The sequence below is a fragment of the Dryobates pubescens genome, chromosome 18 (assembly GCF_014839835.1).
Source record: "Dryobates pubescens isolate bDryPub1 chromosome 18, bDryPub1.pri, whole genome shotgun sequence".
Lineage (NCBI taxonomy): Eukaryota > Metazoa > Chordata > Aves > Piciformes > Picidae > Dryobates > Dryobates pubescens.
This window is the reverse complement of record NC_071629.1, coordinates 9,897,439-9,918,598: the sequence shown is the minus strand read 5'-3', so window position 1 is coordinate 9,918,598 and position 21,160 is coordinate 9,897,439. Positions and strand designations below refer to the sequence as shown.

General features: G+C 44.8%; 1 protein-coding gene across 2 annotated transcripts in view; it reads left to right on the top strand.

Annotated features, from left to right (window-relative positions):
* The first annotated feature begins 4,361 nt into the window (after positions 1-4,361).
* IL1RAPL2 (interleukin 1 receptor accessory protein like 2) overlaps positions 4,362-21,160 on the top strand; it is a 381,248-nt gene continuing 364,449 nt past the window's right edge. Inside the window, exon 1 of one of the 2 annotated variants that reach the window (XM_054169506.1) lies at positions 4,362-4,490. The gene's annotated coding sequence lies outside the window, so the exon portion shown is untranslated. Of the gene's footprint in view, positions 4,491-11,656; positions 12,016-21,160 lie in introns of those variants that run through there. The other variant, XM_054169505.1, reaches the window with a different exon arrangement.

Genomic DNA, 21,160 nt, shown 5'->3' with positions numbered 1-21,160 from the left:
ATAACAAGAAAACTGTTTACCTTTCCAAATAGGATAAGGAATGACTTTCTTGCCTCTTTACAGCAGCTCAAACATTTACACAAACTTGTTAAGCTGCTTAGAGAGAGGGTTGTTTGTCCAGGTAATGCTTCTTTTGGTAAGTTAAGCTGCAAGGAAAGCAGATGCTTGACTTCATGGAATTTGGGGGATCCTGGAGTGATTGCCTCTGGGGGAATTTCAGTAAATTAATTGAGAGATTCTGCTTGCTTTCCTTCTCTGTCTTCTTTTTGAGCAAGTTATTTCTTCTCTGTGCAGATGGGTCTGTGCAATACTCATAAGGAAGTAATTTAATTATGTAAAGCTGCTCCAGGTAAATGTTATTTACAGATGACTGAAAAATTTTGGATTATACTCATTTGCCAAGAATAACCTCCCTCTTTGCACTCTTGGCAGAGGTGTTTTAGTCATCATCAAGGTAAGCTACAGATTGTATACCGCTGTCTGCATCTTTTTACCCATTTTGACTGTTTTCTTTGTGATTTTTAAATGGTAACCCTGCAGGCACTGTACACATAATTGAAGTAAGCAATCTGCTTGTTTATCCCTGTTTTCCATTAATTAGATATGTGCAATGTTAATTTTCTACTGAAAAACATGGGATGACGTGCTAAGGAGACGAACGTGCTTTCCCTCACAGGGCTGAACTGTCAGTGTTGCAGGAGACCTCTCCAGAGCAGGGACACAGCAGTGTTTGTAGCCATCTCAGTTTGGGGTGGACAGTGAGCAGAGGGTGAACAAGCTGCACTGGAAGAGACTAGAGGAGTAACTCAAGAGGTTCCCATGGTCCTTTGGGTGTGCCGCAGGCTGGATGCACTGGAGGGTGAATGCACATCCATAGGACACTGTGAAGCTGTGGTTTGTCCCTGGAGAGTGTGAAATGGTGCTCCTCTGCCTGAGCTGGGCTCACAGTTGCATCAATATCCCTGCGTGCTTTTCTGTAGTCGTATTTCTTTTTTCCTACTTTGTTCACTGCTGACTTAATAGCTCAAATCTTCACTTTTATAAATAATCAAGGTGCAGCCCCTAATCTGAATAGTTACTGGCTAAAGGTACTGCTATTTGCTAAGGGATCTCTGTGGTTCCCAGAGACAATTTTATTCTGAAATGGCCCAGCTCTGCAGTGGCAGCATGCTCAAAACAGGCTGGTGATCAGCTGTCAGATTCAGACAGGAACTGAAGAATCTGCCCAGAGTGATCTTCCTAAGAAGAAATCAAAGAGATCATAATGTAACAGGCAAAGCAAACTTTTCAGCCTACCCACTAATGGGAGCAGAAGAAGGGGAACAGCCTTAGCTCTGAGTGTGCAGAAGGGCAGGTAAGTGGAGAATTTTGTAAAGGAATGGGTCAGTGAAAATTGATCTCTGATCTAAGTCATGAGGAAATCATAAGGAAAGTCTTTGGAACTAGAAGAAACTAGTGCTGGTTTTTGAGGTTATACTGTTGCAGCAAGGTCACCAAGCTGGATGAATATCCCTTAAGAATTCTGCTGCCCCTGGAAGATATTCAGTCTTTCTTTCCCAGTTTGTGCAGGATCAAGTGCTGTGTAAATCATCCTAGCTGTTGTAATTCAGTAGCCTGCTCTTGGTGTCTGGGTGAAGAGCCTGTAGGGAAGAGCCTTACCTAGGAAGACAACTTGCTGACCTCCTGGCTGAGTCCCCAGGATCCACCAACAAAGCAAGCTGAGCATTTTCCCACTGGTTTTGTGAGCTTGGGGCCCATTGCTTTTTACAGAAAGGGATAAATAAGTGGTTCTTGGAAGCTAATGGCCTCTTTTGTCTGTATATATATGCCATTGCAGCCCTGTAGCAACCTCCTTGATGTCAGACCAGCCTTGTAGACACTCACATTAATGAGCTATTGCATGCTAACTCTCTGCCCAGCCCACACTCTTCCCTCTCCTTCCCTCTGTTCCTCGGAATCGTTTTTCTTTTGCTTGCTTGTTGCTTGCCTGCAGTAATGGGTGTATGCCCTCTGGCTCACTGGGAGTCTGGCAGTAAATCATATATTTGAATTTTTTTTTTCCCTTTCTTTCTTTTTACATTCTGGAGCAGCTGCTCTGCTTAGTTTGAAGCAGAATAAAAGACCTATAAATGGGGAGAATCCTGAAGGTAAGTACTTCACTGTGAACTTAATGTCAAGGTATAGTACACATAGTAGCTTTTACAGAGACCATTTAAAAACTGTTATCCACTGTGTGTTTTAAAGGCAGGATATAATTCTCACAACTGATTGACTGCCCTTGAACACTCATTCTTGCTCTACAATTTTTATTTTTAAGAAACCTTGATCTGAGGACTTTTGAGAACATTGTATATTGTGTTCATCACCTTTAGTAGATTACTTCTGCTGCCTGAGTTGTGCCAGTTTTGTGATGACAATGAGGCAGAGGAAGGAATGGCAAAGTCTATCAGAGGAACAGTGGAAAAGTCACTTCTGTAAATCTGAGGAGTCCTTCAAAACTCTCTTCCCTTTTCACTGTGAAAAGTGTTATTTCTGTTATTTCTCCTGGTTCTGATTACTCCAAGGAGGACACGATTCAGTGATCTCAGATCCCTGAAGTCAGCACGACACTGTCTTAGTCCCTCTCCAAGGAACAGAGAAGTTACAACAACCTTTAGGGTACCATTGATAGGCAAAGCATTGCCGTTCTGATGGCAGTCCAGAGTTCCTAAGTCTCTGCGTCCAGAGATTTAACACAAAGATTTAGGAAGAGAACTGGACTTGAAATGTACTTCAATCAATGGTCTGTAGCTTTCAGGTCAGGCTTGCTCTTGAATATATTGTTGCAGTAGTCTTTAAACTGAGTCATCCTCACAGCATCTCTATTAAAATTATGATGCTTTCCTGTAACCCTTTTCTTGTCACCCTTTTCCTGTCTCTGTTCCCATCAGTCCCCACACACACTCTCTGCATTTTCCTTGGTGTTTACAGAGTTGGGTGTTTGACCAATGCTGCCTTTATCCCTCCAGAGAAGTGTTGATGGGTTTGCTCATGGGGTGGGGTATCTGAGCAGCTCCCGCAACCTGAGGGCTCTTAATGAACAACCTCTCTGGGGCTCTTCAAATATGCCAGTCACCAGAATCCTTTCATAAAGCAAGATTTTAGCTCTTTTTCATACCTGATCTGCTTCCACTTCCCCTTATGTAGTCATGAGAGATACCGACCTGGGTTTCTCCACCAGGTTGCACTCAGTTCTTCACTTTTCAGTTGCTTTTATCATGTTCCCATCTCCTCACCATTTCACATATCCCCTTTCACTGCTCTTCATGCTGTTCCCTGGCTCAGCAAAGAACTCACTCTTTCCTAACACCTGCCCTTTTCTTGAGTCTTGGGACATGTCCATCTCTGAAAAGGTTTTGGACTGTCGAGTTTACACTGCAAAGAATGTTTCTTTATTCTTCTGAAGCACTTTACGTCAATGCTGTGGTTCTTCTACCTGAGCTGGGGCTGTCTCTGATGTCCCATTCCAAGACCGCTCACATATCTGCTTTGCTCTGGTGTCTGGTGCAATACATTGAATTCCAAACACTGGTTTCTTGCAGTTTGATGCCAGCTGCACACTGGAGGTTTGATGGAGGTGGAGGCTGGGGAGCACAAGCAGTGTGTGCCTGCACGGAGCAGGCATATCTAGGCACTTGTCTTCCACCTGTTTTCTACCAGGGAATATTAATACTCAAAATAGAAATGAAAGAAGTAGTTTCAGCATGCATGTTCTGTTTCTTTTAAGGCAGGCCATAACTCTAATGTGCTTGATATTTCCAGGTACTGGCATTTTTACATAGGTAAGAAACCCTCAAGTCTGGAATACACTGAACAGCTTCTTACAGAAATTCAAGCCAATTTTAGAATATTACCGTGCTGTCACAAGCCAAAAGCATTGGCAATCAAAGGTGTTTTTGAATCTGTTAGCTCCAGTTCTACTGACTTGTTTTGGTTGTTTAGGGTTTTTTTGTGTCTTTGATAACACTCATTGCTTTTGAGAAAATGAACTCACTGACAGCTTGGAGGGCAGGACTGGCTTAGGCATAGTGAAAAAAAAACCCAACCAAATGCTGTATCTAAAGCCACTGTTTAGTCTTTGAATCTGAGATTAAATCATATCCCTTTATTTCCATAAATGTTTCTCATCACAGATGTACTGTGCTTTAGAATGCATACACAACAGAGGATGACAGAGCCCAAAATGTCCTGAAAAGTGTTTATTCCTGGGCATTAAAACAGGTAAGGCTGAAAAAAATATTTTAGCATATCTTTGCTTTATTGATTGCTGCCAATATGTTTTACTGTTTGGTTTTTTTGCCCTCATCTCATCCAAAGTATAGGATTCTACTGATGCTTAGAGAGACCTCGAATTATTAACACCAGATTTGAACTGCTGATGTGATAAAAGAGAGGACTACCCAAACAGGTTGTGCTGGAGCAGCCTGCCAGGTGAATGGATGGTTATGCAGGTGTGTAAGTGTGGAGTAGTTTTTTCTTGCCAAATGTATTTCATTATGTAGACCTCAGAAAAATGAACAAACCTCTTTTCTACAAAATACTACCTTGCATAAAAGCTAGGGGATCTTTATGCCTGTGTTTGCCCACGAGGTGAAGCAAGGGCCTGAGAAAGGGTCTTGGCACGTGAGCCTTTTAATGCTTCTGGCTTTTGAGGCCTGAGCTCAAAGGAGCCAAACTAGGCTCCTACACCTCCCTTCTCCAGCCCTCCCCACCTGGAACCTGGCATGAGCTACCCTAGCCAGGAGCTGTGCTGCTGTGGCTGCACAACACGGGTCATTTAACGTGTTTGGCTCTTCCTGTGCTCTCTGGCAGCCCCATCACTGACTGCAGCATGTGAGTGGGCAAAGCCAGGCAGGACCCTTGTGCAGACATAAGTGGGAACAGCAGAATTCTGCTTTTGGATGTGTCAGGCTAGCCCAGTGGTTCTTCTTGAGTTGAAGCCCATTATCTTTCTGGGAAGCAAAAGTATCAGACTCTAGAATTTAACCTTGAACTTCACATTTTAGTGATAGTGCTGGACAACTGGAAAAAGAGACACTTCTTCACAGTTTAATCCACCATTTATCTGTGAACAGCACTTAGAGTTGATTATTATTATTTTTACCACATTTCTCCCTGCCCTGAAACTCCATTTCACTTTTGTCTGAAGAAACATTTTTCTTTTTCTCTTGCCAGCTGACCTGGAAAAGCCACTATTCAATGAGCTATAAGCTACCCCATGTATGTGTAGCTTCTGTCCTGAAAAGTAATTTGTGGGTTTTTTGATATCAGTCCAGAGTTTCAGAACATTTGTTGTAACCTTCCCTTTATTGTTATGATTTGCTCTCTTCTGTGGCCTGAAATGTGATAATCTGAAATGCAAAATAGTACAATTCTTACAAATATATTTAAGACTTCTCTTGTTTACTACAAACACAAGGAAGTAAAGAAAATGCTGTACTAATTTCCACTTTTCTTGAAGCGCCATCGAAAAACGGAGACGGGAAAATAAATCTGTAATAGAAAAAGATAGAAGAGCACCATCAGTATTTGTTGATTTCTAGGCTTTATTTTCTTTTGCTTTTGAAACTAGGTTTTTCAAACCATCCACTTGCAGAAATTTGCATTTTATGAGGACAAAGTTACAAATATGATGAGATCATTTTAGGTAACTTACCTCTTTTTCCTCAGCTTGTGGCATCTAAAACTAACCGTGCTTGTCATCCTCTCAGTAATTTCTCATCACTGAAGTTAAAATATAATCTAAGTTTGCACCAAATGAGCTGTTCCAAGATGAGTTTGCCAAACTCTGCAATGCAGTGGGATTTCTGCAATTATGATTAGATAATGCCAAACAAAAATGATTTGTGGGATACAAGTGAATCCAACGTCGATTAGCTTCTCTAAACCCCACAAGAGCTTAGAAGCACAACTTGCATTCAATCTTTAGTCTCTGTGTCTCTGCCAACCACAGTTTTGCTGGTAGATAGAACACAACTGAAAGGGGGTAAAGGGAGGAGAAACAAGGGGCTGATGGAGGTCTTTTCTATTATTAGGGGCTGACCTGCTTTAGGATGTTGTTGATGCTCACCACAAGTTTCAGAACTGCTGGATCGATTGTTTCTGTAGCTATGTCCCATCCAGAGGACAGAAATCACCAGGAGGAGACTTTGTGTGTTTGTGTGTGCTTATTATTTTTACTCCTTTCCCCTACCCTGCCTTTTCCTGTCTGATTATTGGTTCCCCCATTAGAAAGTAAAATAAAAAGTCAGAAGCAGTATTTGTCCCATTCCTAACGGGAAATGGAAGTGTATTTCCACTATCTGCTAGTGGATTTTACATTCCTGCTCCACAAACTGTTCTGGACAAGAGAAAAAACTCTCCATTTGAGCAGTTTCCCTAACAAGCTTCATAGCTATTTCCTGGATGAAGGGAAAATTAGGATTTGTTTCTGATATTAATTAATCCCAAACAGTGCTTTTACTTCTGTTTTCTTGACTGTTGACCATTGAAGAGAGAGAGGCAAATAGTCAGCATGCTGTGTCTTTTTACTTTTACAAAAATACAATGCCTACTGCATGAAGATGTTACCTCTGCTGTAAGGCTGTTAGTCTTTGGGGACCAGAATTCTTATTTTCCAATCCACATACTTATGCAGAGCAGTCACTCCTCTTAGACCCTACATGCAAAATGCTTAATAATTTTATCTTCATCTTTCAAGCATAAAAATGAGAAAGTTAAGCTATTCCAAACTTAAGTACTTGTGTATGTTGTTGGTATCAAATATGATTACTGCTTGGAAGATAGTACATTTATCTTTCACTTGAAATAACCCAGAAGAATGTCAGATGCAAAAATGATTTTTGAAATCTTGGCATTTACTGCTGCTTTATACTGTCTGTGTGCAACTTCAGCAAACAGCAGTGACATTATTGTGTGAGTCCCTCCAACTGAAGGGAACTGGCACCCTATTAAAACTCCCTCTTTGCAGAGCTGAACTGGAAATATGTTACTCTGCAGCTCTGTGTTTATCTGCTGACAAGCGGTGATCAGAATCATGGTTGCTTCCAGCCAGGCAGGATTCTCTCCTTGTCAGTTTCTTCCTTCCTGTAGCTAATCCTTCATCCGGTGTTATCCAGCCACTGATGTCCTCCTCACTCCTTTCACATCAGGCTCTCTTTTCTTTGGCTTTTGTCCCGTGTAAATGCAGCCCTGCCAACTCTCTGTGATGAGCTCCCTTCCGTGCTCTGCTGTTGCAGCATCAGCATCTCACATCCTTGTGGATCAGCACTTCCGCCTCTCTCTGCTCCAGCAATGTGGGTGCTGCTGGCAGAGCAGCCTGTGGAGAGCATGGGGCCCTGGGCAGCAGGATGCAGGGTGGTTGGAAATGGTGGATGCAGCATGGGAGAGGGTGATGCTGCAGAGCAGGTCTATCACTGTAACCTGGTCTTAGGGAGGCTGGATGCTTGTGCCTGGCTGCAGTGGGGTAGTCTACCAGCTTTGCATCACTGTCTGCTGAAATTAATTCTTGGGAAGGGTTGTTGTTGTTTTCAGAGAGATGAACTTAGCTTTCAGCCTTATTTCCTCTTGCTTATGGTGGTCATCACAAGGTCTTTTCTGAGCTGGAACATACATGCATACACACACACATATTTCCCAAAGGTCAGACCTGAATCTGTGCTGCTATATACAAAAGCACAGTTAATAAATGGGACTTTGCACAGCTATAAGTTCTCTCATCCTGTCATCTTCCTGTTCTGAAAAGAAAGATGTGAGAATCATGTAGATCAGAAGCAGAGGTTCATGGCAAGACTGGAGGTTTCCTGATCACAGCCATGGATGATGGCCACTTTGGAACAAGCTGTGTTAGTGGTAGGGTTTAGTAGGGCAATTTATGACCCCTTAAATTACCCTATTCATGCTGGAGGCTGCTCACTTTGTACCCCAGCTCTGCCAAGCAAGCTGCTCAGGTGGGAACTCTTTAATTTCCGCTGTTTAAAGTCAAACTAAACCTCTCCTATTTGACTGAGGAAGACAGAGTGCAAGGCTCTCAGCTGGCAGATCCATCCGTCCTTGCCAGGTGAGAAATGAGCAGCTGGGAGAACAAGCTCCGCTGGTGGCATTCAGAAGAGGATGTTTGGCCACAATCTAATTGTAAGGGATGTGGGTGAGTACATGCATAGATTGATTAAAATTGATTAAGAAAGTGTGTCTGGGGACTTTTCTAAAGCTAACCGAAGTCAGTGGAAAAGTCTTTTTCGCTGAATTCTCTGGCACTGGAGTAAAACCCTAGAATACTCCATCATGAAATAATTTCTTTAGCAGAAAGAGTGGAAAGATTTAACAAATCAAGGATTGGAAAACTAAATGGGATTGGAGGTGATGCATTCAGTTCCTGGCTCTCCACAGGCTTACTGCTTGACCTTGCTCAAGTTCATCAGTCTCTTTGGACATCCCTTTCTTGAATGGACAAGTACAATCATGTGAATAATTTCTCTCTCTCCTCCCATTTTTATCAACATCACCTGCATTATTCTCTGTTCTTTCTGTGTGTCTGCAACACACGGTGCACCTGGGATGTCTTAGCTGGGTTTCCTAACCTGTTTTTATCACACATATTTAAAAGAACTCACACATGGGAACAAAAGCCAAAATAGGTCTCATTACTTCTTTAATGGTATATCACATATTAGTGTACGGCTCAATGCATGGCAGGCTGTTCTGACAGTTCCTCTCAAGGCTGATCTCTTCTGCTCTGTATTCAGCTCCATTAACACCACACTCCTCTTTTCATTCCTGCTGAGCCTACCTAAAGACTGACAGCTGTAGATCATATTACTCTTGTCTGTGCAATGGATTGTTTTTCCACAGTGGGCTGAGATGAGATCAGAATGTGGGAAATTAGCTCTAAAAAAGTTCAGTCAGTGGTATATTCCCCTCTTCTTTATGAATAATGCATGCATTAATATAGTGCAGCACAATAATTAAGGTTTTTGACTTATTGTAAAATGCTGAAGAATGTCTAATGATCCTGCTTTATGTATTCATTTACAGTTCAAAATAAATCCAAGGTATCATTAAATACAGCTTTACCTAACCACATATTTCAAAGTCCACGGGGTGTTTTATTTCTAGGCTTTTAATCTTTTAATTCAGCTAAAAAGTGATTTTAGTAAGTGACTTGATAAATAATTTACAAAATAGCACCTTTACACTGTAATCATGCCAGGAGAAATGAAAGAGTGGCTGAAGTAGCAGAGGTTATAAATTGCAGTAAAGGTATTAGCGTCTTGGTGAAGAAGTCTATGTTGCATGGAGAGGCAAGGTCTCCTGGCAACATACCGACTCTAATTAGTGAAAAGATTTATACAGGTGGTAAAAATGGGCTAGTTTATTGGGGTTTTGTCATATTCCTGCACTACAATAGCTTTTGCTCATTACTGTGTGCAAGAATACCTTGTGCGTGCCTGCGCCCTCCCTACGGCTAGGAAAAGTCGTTGTGTTTGGTTGTTCTTGGCCTCACCTTGCTGAACAAAGCAGCTCTATGCTGTTCATCCCCAGCACCTCCTCAAGTCAAAAGAGGTCTTAGATGATGGTTGTACTCGGAGAAATCACTAAAAATGCTGCTACTTTTGTTGTCCCTGTGTGACATCTACTTCTGATTTGCTTTGTTTATGGGTAACAAGGCAATGTTTCTAATTGTTGGCTCTGCACATGTGATAAAGACCTGAAAGCAGAGCCAAGTCTTTTCTTGGCTTTGACATCAATAATTGCAAAGATGCTGACACTGATGTGTAGCTGAGGTGGGTGTGTGTGACTGAGCAGGATTTGGCTCTTCTCAGCTGTCCTGTCTTGAGAGGAGGCTGCTGAGGGGACTCAAATTTCTATGGTGAGGTTCTCTGGAGAAAGATGTTTTCCTGTGACTACCTGGATGCTACTTGCATGTTTAGGTTGTGAGCTTCTCACTGCTGCATGGCTTGGTGTTTGCAGCCTCACAGGGGTCACATGCCCTATGACATAGTACAAGCCAGCCTAAGCAATGGCTTTGTAAAGTCATGTTGCTCACATGAGTGTGATGTGAACTTACAGAAATATGGCCTGTGGTTTTTCTGCCTGTATCACAACAAACCAGCGTCCTCCTAAGACTGAGCAAAATGCAGAAGCAGATGATATTCTGCATGGAGCTATTCTGAGATATTTAAAAGTGAACAAAAACCAGCACAGGCAAACTAAAAATAACGCTAGCATGCTGTAGAAAGTATGGATGTGCCATGGCAGAAGCAGAGTTAGGGAATAGAAACCTAACCTGGTCTAATTCAAGGCAGCCTGGTGAAATATGTGCTAATAATGGCATGAGAATGCACAATGAGTTTGAAAGCAGCTTCTCCTGGCTTAGTGCAAATGCTGCAACCCCTGGCCAAGCTGCACCTCTCTCCAGTGAAACTGATCTGAAGCAAGTTGTGGAGGCAGCCTACTCTCAGAGCAGTGTTTGAGTGTTGTCAGAGGAGTGGGAGAAAGAGCACTGGAGCTGGGGTTGTGCTCCAAGAGGGGTGTGTGTTTGTGCCCATCAGGTACCCTGGCCCCAGGTGTGGCTGGTGTATGTTGGCACCAACTCAGAGCTGCATCAATGCTGCCTTTTCTGACCTGAGCCTTGCCAGACTGGTTTAAAGTCCTTATGTTTCTACATCCCTATCCTGGTTTCACTAGCACAGAATCATAGAATCAGTTTTCTGTTTGGGAGGGCTGCATTCCTGAGAAGACTGCAACACTCAGTTTGGTGAGAAGCAAGTTGGTAAAACACTTCTGACCAGCCATGGTATGGGGGTCTCCGTAGTGATCAAATTCTTCATCAGTGCTAAAGCCAGAAGGAGCGAAAGCCAGGAGGAGAGAAAGCCAGGGCAGCGACCCAAGCTAGCCAGCAGAAGTATTCATACCATAAATATCACACTCCTTAAAAATCTGACGCTTCCCTGATGGTTGCCATCCCTGCAAGATCCTGCCCATCATTCTGTTCCCAGTGCCAACTTTGCTGTTCATTGTGTTTTCACTGCAGCTATGGTGTTCACAAGTGCTTGACATCCAGCATCCACTGCTGGGAGTGTGCACCTCACCACCAGTGCATCTCCACTGGAGATTAGAACTGGTGTGCTTTCTATTAGCATTAGCATGAATAATAGGGTTTTAAATTAATATTGTATTTTAGTAAATCTCTTTCCATTTCAGCCTATGGCTTGCCGTTCTTGGTCCTGAATTCCTTCCCGGAGGTGTCTCCGGGTGATAGAACAGCTGGAGGAAGACAAGCCCTTCTCTGCGGGTCCCGGTTCTCCTCGGGACCTTTCCTGGCCGGAGCCCCACGGGTCCCATACCGGTGTCCACAGCCCCTCCCCGTCTGGCTTTAAAGGCGGCATTATGTCACTCAGGGCCCGGTGCAGAGTAGGACTGGCTGGAAGCGGAACGGGTAGGTAGAGAGCCCCCCGGGCCGGCAGCTGTGCCCGACAGCGATGCTCTGCCTGGGCTAGTGGGGCCGGGGGTCGGTGGGCGGGCAGCGGCGTGGAAAGACCGCAAGGGGGCGCTGCGGCGTCTTGCTGAGCGGGGCGGGCGGGCGCACCTGCCGCGTGCGGAGCCGTCGGCGCGGGGGGCAGCGGCGTCCCGCTCGCTCCGCTCTGCTCACAGCATCTCCGCCGCCCCGTTCCGCTGCCCCGTTCCCCTTACAGTGGCCCCGCCGCCCTTCTCCGCTTCTATCACAGCGGTTTCGCCGCCCTCTCCTCTCAGAGTGGCTCCGCCGCCCGTCCGCCCCGCCGTAACTCGACTTGGGGCAGAGCCCGTTCCTCCTCCTCCGCGGCGGCGGGAAGCCGCGCTCCGCGCAGACGGGAGGTCCGCAGCCGCTCCGCCAGCCGCAGGTGCTGCCTCAGTCGCGCGGAGCCTGCCGGCCTCCCCAACCCGGCCTTGGACGGGGCTGTGCCGGCATGGAGACGTAGGAGGGGAGCTACCGAGGAGGTAAGACCTGCCGTGCTGCTCTTATCCTGTTAATTTATTTGCTTGCTTGCTTTTTCCCCCCTTTTTTTAATCATCCCTCTAATTCAGAAAAGTTCGGATGTAACGAACACCGTCTCCATGCCGCCCCCGCGGTGTGCGGACTAAGGGGCAACTGCTGCCGTGTCTCTTCCTCAGCCCCGGCGTGGGTGGAGGGAGATCGGGGCATCCCGCTGCTGTGGGGCGCTCCCGATGGGCTCCCGAAGGGACCTTTCCGCAGCTCCGGCTCTCCGCTGTGGGCGGGCGGCCACCCCCTCGCTCTCCGGGAGCTCTGCCGCTGGTCTCCGCCAGGAGCGGCGGCTCGCGGCCAGGGCTGTCCGTGCTGGCGCGGAGGCTCCGCGGGCCCCGGATCGGGCCCTGCGGCTGTGGAAGCGCACGAAGTGTTTTTTGGTACGAAGGGAGGACTTGGTTAGTATCGAGGGGCTCTGCTCAGCGCCGCAAACCTGCGTGGGGCTGGCCGGGAGAAGTGTTGCTGCCAGCAGTTTAAATTAAAAATACACTCGGAGTTGGTTTTTTGGGGGGGGGAATGTAGCAGCTTGGTTGAGCTTGTTGAAAAGGTGCCATTCTTTGGAGGTATGGCCCCTCTGAGGTACTGCGGTGGTGTCCTGAATGATGGGAGACTCTGAAATCTCTAGATACCTCTGTGAGTTTTGGGGCAATAAAGCTTATTTGTATTGGGAGTCTGATGGAAACCTGCTAAAGGGCATGAAACCTCTCTCAAGTGCTTGGTTAAGCAGCTGGTTTAAAGAGCCTGTCCCTGGTCTACTGTCTCTAATAAGATTCACAGAATCTGAAGTTTAAGGTGCAAAATGCTATAAGCTGCAGAGTCTCAAAGTTACAGTAAAGGTGTGTGTGCTTGGGGAAACCTCTGCTCTTGCTGGTTAAACACCCAAACTATGACTTGTACCATGAGGAAAAAAACCATCTTCGCAGGAACTGGCACTTTCTTGTGCTCTTCTGCAGTGTTTATACTTTCTTGTTTATACTCTCTTGTTTTTATCCTGACTACTTAAAAAAATACCGTATTTTTAGAGCGTGCGTGGGGTTTGCGGCTGTTACGATATTGCCATCAGAGTGCACGTAGCTTAGAGACTTTTCAGAGTGTTTTCAGAGGTTGGTGCAAGGGGAGGTGAGCTGCTCTCTGTGCAGGAGTGGGGAAGAGCGTTGGGGAAGGGCTGTTTCAGAGTGCCCAGGCATCATGTGCATGTGATTGTCTTAATGACAGAGAGGCACTCACCCCAAGCACTTGCTGTCAGGATAGAACTGTGCAGCTGCCGGGTGGTCTGTGATATCTTGTCAGATATTTCATTTGCAAGAGCAGATGACTGCCTGCCCTGCTGCTGTGTAGTGCATGGGAAGGGAATTCCCTCTGGAGGTAGTAACAGGCCAGCTTTGAGAAGGACATAGTGACTGAAAACCTTTGCTTGTGCCAGACCTGAGGCAGGAGGTGAGTCTTGGGAGGAAGCTGTTTGACAGTTGGATAAGTTCTTGCTTTTCAGTAGAAAAGTGGCTGAGGAGGAGACAGAGGGAGAGGCTGGGATTTGGGGCTCTGTAAGCCAGTGGGGTGTGATGCCCTTGCAGCAAATATGAGCAGTGAAGGCTTTTGGCAGTTCACCATGGCACAGGCAGCACTCTTCAGGATTTGGCGAGTCTGTGCTTAAGCAAGGGCTCTAACTGGTGATGTGAAGGATGGCCTTCCAAGAAATTGCTAAGGATCCTATGCTTATGAAGGTGTTTCTCTGTGGATAGGAGACCTCTTGCAGTGGGATGACGGGGGCATGCTCTGACCTCCCTGCAGAGTATTTTGTGTTGCTAGGCAGCAGCTTGCTCCTCCAGCATGCTCCAGATCCAAGTCTGCAACGGGAGACCTTCCTCTACTGAACTAAAGCTTTCTAGCTGGTGGCCAAGGATGCCAGAAAGCCCATACCCTGTGTGTGGGTGTGCACGCACTCTGCCCTGCTCCTGGGTACCAGGGATGGGTTGGGAATGTGCAGGGATACCAGCTGCAGGTGAGCAGGGTAGGTTGTTCCATTTGTACAGTTTAAGAGTTTTCTGTGGACCACCCTTTTACTTACACAGTACCTGAAAGCTCACAGGAGTTTTGTCCTGAAAGTGTTTGGTGATTGATGCTTTAGCAGTAATATGTGGAGAAGGGAGAAGGTAAAATAGGTGCACACAAGAGGAAAGAAGGAAGATCAGATGGGCCAGCCTCAGTCAATTTCAGTGGATACCGCACAATGCTGGAGCCCCTCTGTGTATGTGGCAGCAGTCAGCTTTGTCTAAACTGCTTCATATCTTGCAGAACAAAGCCATTGAAAACCTTTAAATTTCCAGGTGTGCTAGTCTTGTGGCTGCACTTCGAAGCAGTGCAGTAGCCAACGCTGCTGGAAAGCTGTGTCGGGGGGACACATTTTCTCCAAACAGAAGTCAGGTCAAAACCAAGCCTGAGGATGGATTCATATGCTGGTGAGGTCAGCAGAAGGGCTGCTCTTGTGGCGTGAATCACTTCTTACTGGGCAGGGACTGGCAGTGTAGGAGAGAGAGGAGGAGGAGGAGGTTTCCTGATTTGGTAGAGGCTGGAGACCTGGGCCTCAGAAAAAGCTGGATTTCATAGCTTTAAGCCCACAGGTGGCTGCAGAGGAATGAGGAACCAGAGGCAGGTAGGAGCATACTTGCTGGGCTCAGGATCTCATGGGTGTTGTACCTTGCCAGCAAATGATAAGCTCAAGCCCTGGTTTACCAGTGTCTGAAGGTGTAGGGCAGCTGCCCCATGGAAGTAACTTGTGGCTTGTTTATGGAGGCAATATGTGGGAAGAGCCCCTCAGAGATGCAGGTAGGCTGCTAGAGTGCAAGGGGGAGGAAAGGGTCAACATGTGAGGCAAATAACCTTTGGGATGCTCTTCAGGAGATAATGGGTGTATCCAGGTGAGGCTGCTTGGCTGGGATGGGATGGTTTTTTTTCACACGTGCAGCCATTTGTTCCCTGACTGACCACAGCTGTTTCCTGAGGACAGAAGGTTACATGTTAAAAGCTATCCAGTTAAGGCTGCAGGGAACAGTGTCTTCTATGTACCATTTGGAAGAGAGAGGCTCGTGGGTCAAAATTGTGTGTGTCCTGGGCTAAGATGCACTTGTGGGACAGGAGGTGGAGGGAGAGTTCTCGGGAGCATGTTTGTGTCCTGTGCAGCCAGTCCTCCCTGCTGGCAGGGTGCTGGCTGCCAGGGCTGGTGGTGCTGACCTCTGCACCTGGGGGAGAGAGCTGAGAATGTACTCCCGATGAGAAGTACAAAATAAGTGTTTATAATGTATGGACTTCTCCTGCTCTCCAAAATATTTGTACTCTGAGAAATCTTTTACTTCAGACTGAGGCTCAAGCTGAAAATAGTAATAAAAAATATTAAACAGCCTTAAAGAGCTGTATGGGAAGCTGTGTCTGCTCTCTGTTTCTAAGCCTTTCTCAAACAGTCTGAGCTGTTTATCAGGAGGTCTTTAGTGGTGGAAAGGAAAGTGAACGTTTAAACCATTTCACAAAATAAAGAGCCACTTGAAGAGGCCATTTGTTTTTCAGGGTGCCCAACTAAAAATAAATCTTTCTCTAAATAGCCTTGAAAAGAAAACAAAGAGATCTTGCCCTTGCTGAAGATGTTTTTGAATGTTGAAGAATGTTTTTGATGGCTTTGGTGGTCAGGTTTCATCTAGTACATGAGCTAAGTAAGCCCACCTTGTAATCGAGGGAGGACTGAGGGTTATGTTACGTGCAGTGACAAAGTTGTTTGGGGAGAGACTATGTTAGAAACTTTCCCAGGGGTTGTTTGGCTGATTATTTCCAGCCCCTTTACACCCCAAAAGCACTACAGAAAGAGAGTTTCTTCCACTCCTCTTCCCACTGCTTCATGTTACAGTTAAATTAACAAGGATATCTGTTTGGCAGAGCAATTCTAGGCCCCATAAAATAGATCTTTGCTTTTGGCTTGCATCAGAACAACCCCCTGCTGTTTAAAAGATTACTGCCAGATATTTTGTGAAAATGTTCTCTAAGCAGTTTCTGAAATTCTGGGGGCTTTGTTTGTTTGTTTGCTTAATGAAATGTTCCTTTTCACCCAGTCAAATCTGGCAAAAGATATACAGGTGAAGGCCGGTCTCTGGTTATGCAAAGGACAAAAAGTCCCCATCAAGAATTATGTTTATCCCTTTCAGGTGCTACGAATCACCGTAGGGTACTGTGAGATGGCGCTGAGTACGGTGAGAGCAACTTACCTTTCCTGATGGCAGAGCTAGGTGGTCTCTGTCTTGTGTCCCTGGAATTGTGTTTAAGTGGAAAACTGTGGAATAGTGCCTTATAGGGAACTTAACAGCTGCTATGTTATCTTTTTCTGTTAATTCTGCCTTATTTGAGTGTTATGTATTTGTTAGGGAAGCAAGTGGTCACAAATGAGATCAAGGAATGAAATTCTAAGCACATTGCATGCAGAGTTGTATTCTCTCAGTGCTGTTTTCACTAATGTGCAGGAATGAATTGGGGCAGGTTTGCCATGAATAGTGCAAGTATTGTTACTGTGTAAATATTGTGGAGCTATGAATGTCTATAGGAGCAGCTATAAAGTCAATACGGCTGACACTTCTAACAACTGCAATCCCTCTTCTCTGTGATCCTGGAAAGATAACTGTTTTAAGATGCAGTAAAATCAGTTTCTCTATGAAAGCAAGGAGCATTTCAGCATGCAGTCTAAAATCCAGTTCTGTTTTGCGCTGAGCATCTCTGTAATGAGCCTCGAGGAATACAAGGGGAGCAAAGGAAGAGGTGTGAGCGGGAAGAGGGGTGTTATGCCATCTTTCAGGATTGAGACCTCCCTTTGAACTATCTCCCTCTCCATTTTTAATAGCTTTTCTACAAAAGCTGCTTGGAGAGCAAGGTTAGTACGAGTATGAAAGAAGAAAATCATCTAATCTTTTGGCTTAATAATGCTTTTGTGTAGGCTGCTGTGAATTGGACAGACTTCCTTATTGATATAAGAGCAGTGAGTGAGTTTTGAAATTGGTGTAGGTGAGAATAGACTTTTCTCATCTTTTTTAATCTCAAACATCCTCTCATTTTGTGGTTGAGGCTCTGTGGAGGAGACCAGTGATCACTGGCAAGATTGCCTAAAGTACTTAGGAGCAAAAGGCCATGACCTGAGTGGTGGTGTTTGCTCTGGGTGTCAGACTGAAAAGCCAGTCAGATGAAGCCACAGGCTTTCCAAAATTTGCAGCGTTTATCAGCAACTGTGATGCCTAAGAGTTCTCACCAGCAACTTGTTTATTTTCCCTGGAGAGCTGAAAAGCATGGCTCAAAGTCCATTTTTCCCGAGTGGAGCTCCTCTGTGGCCCAGGGTGGGCTGGCTGGGCTGGGTCCTTTAGAGTAGCTTCCAAGTTCATCCCAGCCAGAAAGTCTGTCCTCTGGGAACGGTGCCCAGTGACTGTCTTGGTGTGGTCGCCTGTGGCTTCTCTTCCCTTGTGGGTGGCTGTGATTACTGCTGCAGCTTACTCTGCTTAGGAGCTGTCTTGCTGTTACTGCATCAGTTCTAGGGCTTAGGCTGATATAAACTGATTTTTAAAATCACTTTTCTTTCCCTAGTACTGGTGTACATGTTTAGCTTTCCAGGTGTAGATTAGCTTCCTATTCTTTCCCTCAGCTGGCTTGTCTGTAACTTTTAAGTACTTCTGCAGAGTGGTAAGAGGCTGAGCACCACTCTGCAAACCTAAACTCTCCGGGTCTGGTGATCTTTACACTGCCTACGGTACTTCATGTTGCCTGAAGTACTGTATTGATTAAAGCACACTCTGCAGAAGTAAATATATGCAGAATATTAAGAGCTCATACTCTAGGGGAAAAAAAGGTCTGTAAATTAGTAGATTCATTATGTTGACCTCATAAACCATGTGAGCTTGAAGTACAACTGTAATCCTCCTCCCACAACATGTATTTCACATCAAATGTCTATAAAAATACTGGACTGCTCAAATCTAAAAGCTGTGATACTGGACAAGTATATCCATATATGCTGGGATGTATAGTTAGAATATTGCAAAGATAAGGCTGGAATGGTAGTTCTCTGTAGAATCCAGGGTAGTGCTGAATCAGTGCAGCCTTGATGCTGCAGCTAGGCATGAGGCTTAAAAAATAATAGCTAACTTTCTGGCTTCTTTTTTGTTCTTCTTGTTCTTCCTTGCAGTTGCTTTCTGCATTTCCAAAGGAAGGAGTTGTGGCAATAAGGGAGGAGTATGATTTAGGGATTTAAAATCCAATTTGAAGATGTAATGAACTTGAATTCTGTGTGAGTTGCTTAGGGAATCGAGGTCAGTGTGTGGTGTGAGCTGATATTCCATGATCTGCTAATCAGTGCTGCGTACTTCTTTGGTTCATGAATCTGTTAAGGTGGGCTGCTCAGGTCTTGTAGAATTTTCTTAGTAGAGATTTTGATGAGTACATATGTCATATGCCCATCAAAAACCCTTCTGGTTAGCATTTTGATTCAATAGGTATTGGAATCTTTATCTGTATTTGGATTATTCTGTTTCTCACTTTATTTTTTTGGCCATAAATGAGCACTGCTTTACACAGTGGATCAGAAAGTTGTTGCAGGAAAAGGTTCTTGTGCTAATGAACACAGGATTTTCTATCTACAGGGCAAACCAGCAGCTTATTCATAGTGTTGAGCCTGATTGCCTGAACATGACTAAAATCACTTCTACTCTGTGCAGCAGAAATGTTAATGGGAGAAATTACTGTGTAGAGGCCAGCCACAGTAATTCTCTTTTGTGCCTGCTACTGAAGCTCTTTTTTCCCCCCTGTTTTCATGTTATAGAGCAAGATACCTTTTAAAGCTTTAAGCTGCCATTCTTGCTGTCTTCTGTGGTTGCTATTTCAAAGTTAACTTTTTCATGGAAACACTACAATCTTTCAAGCAAAACCTCAGCGTTAACACCTAAGAGGTGGTGCTATTTGTTTCTTTCAAAATAACTGACCAGATTCTGAGTCCATCCTCTTCACATCACAAAAGATCTTTGAGTTCCACAGATTTTTTTTTTTGCTTTTGCACCCAGATGTGCAGCCCTTGGAGGAATCCTTACAGACTGATGTTGTGACCTTTCAGGTGCTTTGTGTGTTTAGTTGTGGTTCCCTTCGCTTCCTCAGGACAATACCTTGGCCTTTTCTTGTATTGCTCTGATGGAGCTGATGTGCTGTTGAGCCAGTAATAATCCCAAACGTTTTAGATCTCACCTCATTGTGGGTTACTTTCAGTTCACACAACACAAGCGCTACCAGGTTCACTCTGTGCTTCCCTCAGTTTTAAATTTTTGATAGAATTTCAGCTGAACAAAGCCACATGTGAATTCAGTTAAGGACCTGAGCCAGGTGGAGCCTCAAATCCAGCAACACAAATGCTGAATGCACACTGCCTTGCAGAATTAGTGTCCATCATGTATTTAGACAGCTTAAGTGGCTGGTTATGATAGTGAAGATCCACAGTGAATTAAGCTAAATGAAATACTGTTTGATTCTCATTGAGCAACAGAGTGAAGAGCACTGCATGACCCTTGTCAAGTAGAGCTGAGATACATTATTTGAATCAGCATGCATCTCTGATCTTAAGTATTTCTATTTGGTTTTGAGGTACCAATAAGAAGAGACTGGTGCCCATTGTGGATAGCTTCCCTCCAGTGTATTACATAGACTGAAAGTCTTTCAGTAATAAAGAGTTCCAAGTGTGGTATGTTGGCAAAAGAAGAATGGGCCTGAGAGAGAGTTTATACTAAAATTCAAAGCCTTAAAAAGTGGAGTGGTGAAGTGGCTTGAGAAGAAATGAACAGAACTCACCACCTAGCATACTGTAAAGACAACAAAAGAATTACTGTTGCCACTTCATCCTTTGTGTGTGGGGTGAAAACCATCATTTATTTTGGTGAGATTTCTGAGCAACCAAACCTGACAAGGGATGCCACTGAAGAGGTGGGCTGCTGTTTTTAATGAGCACCTTGTGCATCACAGCTTCTGTGAAGAAAGCAGAACCTACAGAGCTTTGTGGTGCGTCAGCAACTCTCAGTCTGTGCACAGATGTGTGCCCCAGTGCACTCGTGCCACTTGTCTTTATTTGCTTTCTCTTAGAAAGAAACACTGTATAAACAAAGCTCATGGTAGAAATCAGAGCAAAACCAAATTATATTTAAAGTGGGAACTTGGGAATCTCAGTGCTGGATTTTGTGCAGAATATTAATGCTTCGTTTTCCTTCTTGTTTCTGAGTGCTTTCTTCCAACCTTGCCACTTGAAATTCTTTTGGATCTGGATCCTATGTGAACTGAAGTGGGTGCTGGAAGGACAGCAAGCAGTACATGAAGAAAATGGGGCACAATTCCCTAAGATGTGTTTTCTGAGGACTCAAAAGAAAGATGTGAGTTTGCCAACACAGGTGAATGTCAAAAGGCAGTATATGGGAGTCAGGGTTTCTGTCAGAAGAACTGAATTTGTGCTGCATTGCAGCCTGGGGCCCTTGTAGTCGCTGGGTGCTTACAGCAGGCTGGGAAAGCTGCCTGAAGTCTGTGTTTTGTAGCATCAAATGGTATGAGGAGGGAAGGGGTGGCCTTGTTAGCAGTGGAATGATTGAGAATAAGGTTGTCGCACCTTACTTCTCCTACATTTCTCTCTCTGATGGTAGAACCCTCCCTTTACTTACCTCAATCCAAAGGCAATTCTGCAGGTCCCAATGAGGGCTGGGTTACCTTGTTTAGTGATTCTTTCAGTTTTCTCAACAAGTGCTTTGTTCTGTGTCACCCTTCCCTCCCTGTGGGCAAGTTAGCTGTATTTGGTATTTCTATAGCCTTATTAAGATGGCATCTTAAATCTTCTGGGAATGGTCCTAAACTTGGTCCCCTTCTTGTGAGATGTATCCAGTTGAGTACTATGCTCTTGTTACAGAGGTGAGCCCCTACACACTGCTGCTTTGGCAGCAACAGTGTAAACAGCTCCTTGAGGGAAGAGCTGTTGAGTGCCTGTGTGGGGAGAGTTTGTCAGGTAACAAAACCAGCCCTGCTTGGATGAAGATACCTTGATTATAGACAAGTGTTGTTGAA